Source organism: Mandrillus leucophaeus, unplaced genomic scaffold, assembly GCF_000951045.1.
Source record: "Mandrillus leucophaeus isolate KB7577 unplaced genomic scaffold, Mleu.le_1.0 Scaffold139, whole genome shotgun sequence".
Taxonomy (NCBI): Eukaryota; Metazoa; Chordata; class Mammalia; order Primates; family Cercopithecidae; genus Mandrillus; species Mandrillus leucophaeus.
This window is the reverse complement of record NW_012101354.1, coordinates 2,302,859-2,311,577: the sequence shown is the minus strand read 5'-3', so window position 1 is coordinate 2,311,577 and position 8,719 is coordinate 2,302,859. Positions and strand designations below refer to the sequence as shown.

At 39.5% G+C, this 8,719-nt stretch overlaps 1 protein-coding gene across 3 annotated transcripts in view; it reads left to right on the top strand.

The window, feature by feature from the left end:
• Positions 1 to 8,719, top strand: part of RPRD2 (regulation of nuclear pre-mRNA domain containing 2) — a 127,728-nt gene that overhangs the window by 45,577 nt on the left and 73,432 nt on the right. The window lies entirely within an intron of this gene.

Below are 8,719 nucleotides of genomic sequence, written 5' to 3'. Positions count from 1 at the left end.
TTTTTTTTTTTTTTTTTTGAGACAAAGTCTTGCTCTGGCCCAGGCTGCAGTGCAGTGTCATGATCCCAGCTCACTGCAACCTCTGCCTCCCAGGTTCAAGCAATTCTCGTGCCTTAGCCTTCTGAGTAGCTGGCACCACTGGTGTGCTAATTTTTGTTTTTTTTTAGTAGAGATGGGATTTCACCCTGTTGCCCAAGCTGGCCTGAAACTCCTGAACTCAGGCATTCCACCCACCTCGGCCTCCCAAAGTGCTGGGATTACAGGCATGAGCCACTGCTGCACCTGGCCTCTTTTACCCAATGTTTTCTTAAAAGAAAGCTTCCTGTAGGTCTAGAGATTTTTAAAATTATAGACAAATAAATGTTCACTTTACACTAATAAATTGAAAGCCTGGAGGAAATGGAGAAAATGTCTATAAAAATACTAACCCTATTGACTCCAGAAGTAGAAAACCTGAAAAAAAACCTAAGACCCAGCTGATTTAGCAGCCACACTTGTGTGATTATGTGTTTGTGTTTGCTTTTATTAACGCATGTTTTGTGGTTAAATATTAGTTTGAAATAATTTTTTAGGTTCAAAATTTTGAACAAGGCTGTTTTGTTTTTGTTTTTGTTTTTTGAGATGGGGTCTCACTCTGTCATCCAAGTTGGAGTGCAGTGGTGCAGTCTTGGCTCACTGCAACCGCTGCCTCCTAGGCTCAAGTGATCCTCCCACCTCAGCCTCCCGAGTAGCTGGGACCACAGGTGCTTGCCACCACATCCAGCTGATTTTTTGTATTTTTGGTAGACAGGGTTTCACCATGTTGCCCAGGCTGGTCTCAAACTTCTGAGCTCAGGCATTCCTCCTGCCTTGGCTTCCCAAAGTGCTAGGATTACAGGTGTGAGCCACCACACCTGGCCTAAGGAGTCTGTTTCTTATAGCTAAAGTGGATGTCTTTGCTAGGCTGTATCAGATCTCATCCAAATAAAATAAAATTTTTTTGAAGTGGGATCTGCCTATGTTGCCCATGCTAGTCTCAAACTTCAAACTTTGAACTCTGAACTCCTAGGCTCAAGCAGTACTCTTTCCCCAGCCTCTTGAGTTGCTGAGATTACAGGTGTGTGCCACTGTGCCCAGCCTCATCACATATTTTTTAAAAATCTGTATAACTTACATTCAAGAGATCCTATCCAGAATTCAGTCTGGTTTTAGACTTCATTTTAATGTTTACTGCACCTTTAGTGCATGTCTCTCCATTATTACATATTGTCCTTTCAGTGCTTATTAGTCAGTCCCTTGAATTCAGACTACCATATCTTACCTATTCTTACCTATTATAGCATGTGCTTTGCATGAAGCGGGTAGTTTATGAAAATTTGTTGAATCTGTACCAACATTTCACGGACTTTGCCAAGTATTGCTGAGGTTGTCTGCAGGACAGAGAAAAGAAATTGATGCTTGGAGTTTTTCCTTTGGAGGATTTGGTATTGTTTGTTACAGATTGTTGTGATTCGCAGGTCCTGGGTGAAAATGAGAACAACTGACAAGGGAAGAATGTGGATTCTTGTAAAAAACAAAACCAATGCCTGGAACAAATGCGGAACTAATTATGATGAGAGACATCTGAAAGTAAAAGACCATCTGAAAACAGGGAAATAGTGATTATCTCCTAGCTTAGGTCTTTGGCCCTTAGTTCACAACTTAACATTAACATCATCTTAGCCTCTTATTTGCTTATCGGCCTGCTTTCTTACCTGTGATTAGAAGGATTATGATTTATAGGCTGGGCATGGTGGCTCACCCCTGTAATCCCAGCATTTTGGGAGGCTGAGGCGGGCGGATCACCTGAGGTCAGAAGTTGAGACCAGCCTGGCCAACATGGTGAAACCCTGTCTCTATTAAAAATACAAAAATTAGCTGAGTGTGTGGCAGGCACCTGTAATCCCAGCTACTCGGGAAGCTGAGACAGGAGAATCGCTTGAACCCAGGAGGCAGAGTTTGCAGTGAGCTGAGATCGTGCCACTGCATTCTAGCCTGGGCAACAGAGGGAGACGCCATCTCACAGAAAAATAAAGGATTACGATTTATACAGTCCAGTTCTATCTATATAACTACCATGCCCTACAGAGACAATGGGAAGCTTATTTACTATAAACTCCAGGACTGCATAAAATAACCACTAACGTCCAAAGAACAAGTATAGCTTTTGGTAAAATGTGAAGGTTTTTTTTGTTGTTTTGTTTTTTTTTTTTGACACGGAGTCTCGCTCTGTCATTAGACTGGAGTGCAGTGGTGCTATCTCTGCTCACTGCAACCTCCGCCTCCCGGGTTCAAGCGATTCTCCTGCCTCAGCCTCCCAAGTAGCTGGGACTAACAGGTGCGTGCCGCCACGCCCAGCTAATTTTTGTATTTTTAGTAGAGATGGAGTTTCACCATGTTGGCCACGATGGTCTAAATCTCTTGACCTCGTGATCTGCCTGCCTTGGCCTCCCAAAGTGCTGGGATTATAGGCATGATGTGAAATTTTAAGTGTCTTACTAAAATTACTGTACTGCAAAATATTTTATCACATAAATTCTTTGCTGCGGTGTGCTATTTTTAGTTGCTTTTTGCATTTTTGTGATCTGGAGAGTATGGTCCATATAATCTCAAGAAAGTATTCCAGCAAAGTTAAAACACAAGGCTAATTATCAATTATAAAAAGCAGACTAAGTAAATGAAATATTTAAGCATGCATTAACTTTGGTAGCTCACAGTAAGAGGCAAAGAACCACCTCTGGATTAGGAGACATGAGCCAATCAATTTAAGAAAATGAAAACTATGGGTGCTGATATAGGATTGTTTATATTGCTAATTAAGGACATTAAAATTGCTAACATCATGTCAGAAAGACATTTTACTAGAAATATAAGAAGATAATAAGTAACAGTCTTTTAATTTGGATATATTTTGCTTTAGAATAAACAAACTATGTTCTCATTTTTCTAATTTGTCTGCAAACCAGTGGAAATCTCATCACAGTCTAAAGCTAGAATTTGGGAACTGTTGTACCAGGCCATGCTGTTTCTTGGAAACTTTTCTTTGCATATTAGATAAATGGAGAAAAGAGTTAAGGCACAGTATCTGACTGAAAACTCATTAGCTGACATTGTATTATAAAGATTTTATGGAAAAATCTCCCAAGTTTTTTTGGTTTTTGGTGTTTTCTTTTTTTGACAGGGTCTCTGTCATCCAAGGTGGAGTGCAGTGGTGTAATCATGGCTCACTGTAGCCTCAACCTCCTGGGCTCAAGTGATCCTCCCACCTCAGCCTCCTGAGTATCTGGGACTGCAGGTGCATGCTAGTGGGCTCAGCTACAGTCTCCCTGTCGCCCAGGCTGGAGTACAGTGTTGTGATCTCAGTTCGCTGCAACCTCCGCCTCCCAGGTTCAAGTGATTCTCCTGCCTCAGCCTCCCAATTACTTGAGATTACAGGTGCCTGCCACCATGCCTGGCTAATTTTTTTTTTTTTTTTGGTAATATTAGTAGAGACAGGGTTTCACTGTGTTGGCCAGGCTGGTCTCGAACTCCTGACCTCATGATCTGCCCTCCTCAGCCTCCCAAAGTGCTGGGATTACAGGCGTGAGCCACTGCACCCAGCCTTTTTTTTTTTTTAATTGAGATGGAGTCTCACTCTGTCACCCAGGCCGGAGTGCAGTAGCACCATCTTGGCTCACTGCAACCTCCACTGCCTGGATTCAAGAGATTCTTGTGCCTCAGCCTCCCAAGTAGTTGGGACTACAGTCGCGCACCCCCACGCCTGGCTAATTTTTTTGTATTTTTAGTAGAGACGGGGTTTCATCATGTTGGCCAGGCTAGTCTTGAATTCCTAATCTCAGGTGATATGCCTGCCTCGACCTCCCAAAGTTCAGGGATTACAGGCATGAGCCATCGCGCCCAGCCAGCTCAGCTACTTTTTAAATTTTTGTAGAGAAAGGGTCTCCTGTATTGCCTAGCCTGGTCTGCAACTCTGCGACTCAAGTGATCCTCTCACCTTAGCCTCCCAAAGTGCTGGGATTACAGGTGTGAGCCACTGCACCCAGCTTCTTCCAAGTTTTTTTGCAAATGTGTAATTTTACAACTCCTGGTCTCAGATATGCTCTGTTATTGGTGATGGTAATGTTGGTATTAAAATGTTAAACAATATCCTGGTTAATACATTGTTTTCTCAATATACTATTTGATTTAGTAGACTTCTAGATAATCGTCTATAACAATGTTTAACAAATATTCTGAATAGTAAATTAAGTAACTGGTGGATTGATACCTTATGAATGTTAACAGACTACTTTGAGATTTTTATTTTAGATACGGCTCTTTCAGTGTATATTGAAGTTATTTTACTCAGGACTTGGGTTCTAAAGTCAGTACATAAAATGAAATTAGGCTTGAAAATACTGGAAATTTTTAGTAATGACAAAATTTTTGATTTTTTTTGTAAACAGCCTTGTACAGAAATATATATATGCATGATTTGTGCTATATTTGGTAGCATATAATTTCGTAGGGTGAATCATATTAAGAGATTGAATCAGCTGAATGTTTTGATGCTTGGAACATGAAGCCGATTTAGGGAGAGTCAAACTTCCTGGTTTTTCTCTCATCATCTTTATGAAGATAATATTTCTTCTGGTTCTTCATCAGTGAGTATTTCTCTGTGGCCTCAAATGTCTTTCTGACTCTTACAGTTTAACTTTCCTAGGTTAACCATGCCTAAAATATTAAGTGGAAAATTGCAGAAATAAACAGTTCATAAGTTTTAAATTGTGCACCATTCTGAGTAGTATAATGAAATCTCATGCCATCTTGCCCAGGACAGGAATCCTCTCTTTGTCCTTTGTATCCATGCTGTTGATGCTTCCCATCCATTAGTGCCCCTGTTATATTGACTGCCAAGGTATTGCAGTGTTTGTGTTCAAGTAACCCTTAGTTTACTTAATAATGGTCCCAAAGCACAAGAATAGTGATGCTTTTAATTTGGATGTGCCAAAGAAAAGCCATTAAGTGCTTCCTTTAAGTGAAAAAGGTTAAAATTCTTAATAAGAAAATAAATCATATGCTGAAGTTGCTAAGATCTGTGATAAGAATGAATCTCCTATCTGTGAAATGATGAAGAAGGAAAAAGAAATTTGTGCTAGTTTTGCTGTTGCACCTCATACTGCAAAAGTTATGGCCACAGTGCTTGATTAACTGCTTGGTTAAGATGAAAAGAGCATTAAGTTTTTGGTGGAACATATGAACAGAAATGTGTTTCAGTTGACAGCAGTCAGTTTCTGTACTGTCTGGTTTCAGGAATCCACTAGGGGTCTTAGAACATATGCCCCGAGGTTAAGGAGGGACTACTGTAATTGCCTTTACCCTTGAACATCTGTTGAAGGTTCTTGTTAATTGTTTTCTCTCTCACGCTCTGGCTTAGTACTTACATGTAAATTTTTTTTTTTTTTTTTTTTTGAGACAGAGTCTCTCTCTGTTGCCCAGGCTGGAGTACAGTGGCACAGTCTCAGCTCACTGCAACCTCTGCCTCCCAGGTTCAGGTGATTCTCCTGCCTCAGCCTCTTGAGTAGCTGAGATTACAGGCGATTGCCACCACACCTGGCTAATTTTTACTGTAGATGGGGTTTCACCATGTTAGTCAGGCTTTTCTTGAACTCCTGACTTCAAATGATCCTCCCGCCTAGGCCTCCAAAAGTGCTAGGATTATAGGAATGTCCCTCCATGCCCGGCCAAGTACTTACAAGTAAATTCTTTTTTTTTTTTTTTTTTGAGACGGACTTTCGTTTTTGTTGCCCAGACTGGAGTGCAATGGCGTGATCTTGGCTCGTTGCAACCTCCTGGGTTCAAGTGATTCTCCTGGCTCACCCCCTGAGTAGCTGGGATTACAAGCATGCACCACCACGCCTGGCTAATTTTGTATTTTTAGTAAGAGACAGGGTTTCTCCATGTTGGTCAGGCTGGTCTCAAACTCCTGACCTCAGGTAATCCACCCACCTCGGCCTCCCAAAGTGTTGGGATTACAGGCATGAGCCACCATGCCCAGCCTGTAAATTCTTGTAAGTGCGAATATGATATGACCTATAGTAATGCACATTTCTTATTAGCTCTGATTTCTGTATTAGTATATTCTTTGTACTTCATTCTGTAAAGCATATGGTATTCACATAATACTTTTGGTTATAGGGTATGGCACATACAGTGCTAGGGTTCTCATTGTTTCTCAGTCCCAACAAGAACATCTTATCAGAGGAGTTTAAAGTACATTTTAAGTTCATTCATTAATATCTCCCCAGATAAACTTAATTGTAAATCTGAACCCCCAAGCAAGAAATTAAGGTACTCCTTTAAAAAATATATTATTTAGTAAACATAGCATCTCTGACTTCTATACATATAGCACCATTTGTTCAGTATTTTCAGTTCTTAAAAAAGAAAGAAAATTATAACATTTAGATCCAAAAGGGGCCTTAGAAACTTTTTGAGTACATTCATTTTACATAGACTTAGGCTAGTTGCATCTTAGCTCAGCCTAACATATGTGAGCACCTGTCCTGATGTGATGCCCTTTCACTCTCAAAATGTAACAGTTTGAATGATAATGTGATCATCCTCACATAGTGGTGGAGGAGTATGACACTCAGATTCTCTACATAGTTCAGTGTTCTTTCTGCTACCTTGATACTTTTACAGATAATTTTTTCTTGTTAACCCTCAACAAAGCAACTAAGTGATTTTAAGGAAGTTGGAGGATTTATCTTTTTAAAGAGAAGATGTAGATTATTTGAAAAAAAGGTGTTGTTTTCTTCTATTTAAGTATTCAAGTGACACTGCCATTATTTATACTGAGTGTCCTTACAGTTAAATATTTATTTAATCATAGGATATTGAAGCCAGAGGGTATGTTTTGGATGATCTAATCTAAATTAGTTATTTTATATGGTTTGTGTGTGTGTGTGTGTGTGTGTGTGGAGACAGGGCCTTGCCCTGTCGTTCAGCCTGGAGTGTAGTGGCACAACTATGGCTCACTGCAGCCTTGACCCCCCTGGGCTCAACCCATCCTTACATCTTGACCTCCCAAAGTGTTGGGATTATGGGAGTGAGCCACCACACCTGGCCTATGCTTTTATTTTTTATATAAAGGTATTATAATTGTAGCATAGAAAGTTTAGAAAATAACATTTATTTAAAAATATTCATATAATTTTTTTTTTTCGGAGACAGTCTCACTCTTCGCCCAAGCTGGAGTGCAGTGGCGCAATCTCAGTTCACTGCAACACCTGCCTCCCAGGTTCAAGCAATTATCCTGCCTCAGCCTCCCAAGTATCTGGGATTACAGGCACCCACCACCACGGCCAGCTAATTTTGGTATTTTTGTATTTTTAGTTTAACCATGTTGGTCATGCTGGGCTCAAACTTCTGACCTCAGGTGATCTACCCACCTCGGCCTCCCAAAGTGCTGGGATTATAGGCAAGGGCCACCGTGCCCGGCCCGCATATACATTTAGATAGTGTATTTACATAGTTTACATAATGGTATATGTACATTCTTCTTTCCTGTGTTTTTACTAACTCTCATGCAAGCATCTTCATGTTATTTACAGACATGTACTTTTCCATATAATATGGATGTACCTTTACATATACATTTGAATAGTGTATTACATAATTTACATAATGGTATATGTACATTTTTCTTTCCTGTGTTTTCACTCTCATGCAAGCATCTTCATGTTATTTATAGACATATATTTATTATCCACATAATATGGATGCACCTTTACTTAGCTATTCCCCTGTTACTATTCTTTAGGTTGCTTCTAGTTTTTTCTACAACTATAAATAATATTTTTGTCCATGTGGCTTTTTCTTCTTTTTGTTTTTCCTTTCTGCAGCCTGTTTTACAAATGAAGACAGACCTAAGCTAATGAAAATGAATGTTTTTCAAGGGTTACAACTCAGATCTGGACTCTCGTGCTGATGCCCTTTCCATTATACCATAATGGTTGTTTTCTATAATTGAAAGACTACATTGATTGAAAACACTTTATGTATCAGCTATCTTAGCCCATTGTTGGAACAAGGCAAGGTAGACATAAAATATAAATTCAAGTTAAAAATTATCTAACCCGTCTCCTACCAAGTTAACGGTTTTATTTTGTAGGTACTTAGACTCAAATCAGTAACCTTCCAGTTTCCTGTTGTTAATTCTTTTCCCCTTCTGCATAATAATTAAAAGAAGGCTGAATGCTTAGCTTGTAGATAGTTGAGGAATTGATATTGTGAGAACACTGACTATATCTAGATTAACTTCTGCAACAGCCCCTAGAATACTTCATTGTACCTAGTCCCTACCTATGCTGTGCCTTTACAGAGAAGCCTTATGGATTGTTAGCCAAACTGAATAGAGAACTACTCTTTTTTTCCCCTTTTCTTTTTTTCCTTCTCTTTTTTTTTCTAATTTATTTATTCAAGAAATAGTTACTGAACACCGACTAAGTGTTAAGCACTATTCTAAGTGCTGAGAGTTCAGCAGTAAATAAAACTGACAAAAATCCTTGCTCTTATGAGGCTTATATTCTCGTGGAGGAGATAGGCAAAAAATAAATGGTATAGTATATTGGAAAATTATGTGTTATTTGGGAGAATAAAGCAAAGAAGGGTTGTAGGAGTGTTGTTGGCTTGATGTTGCTTTTTTTTTTTTTTTTTT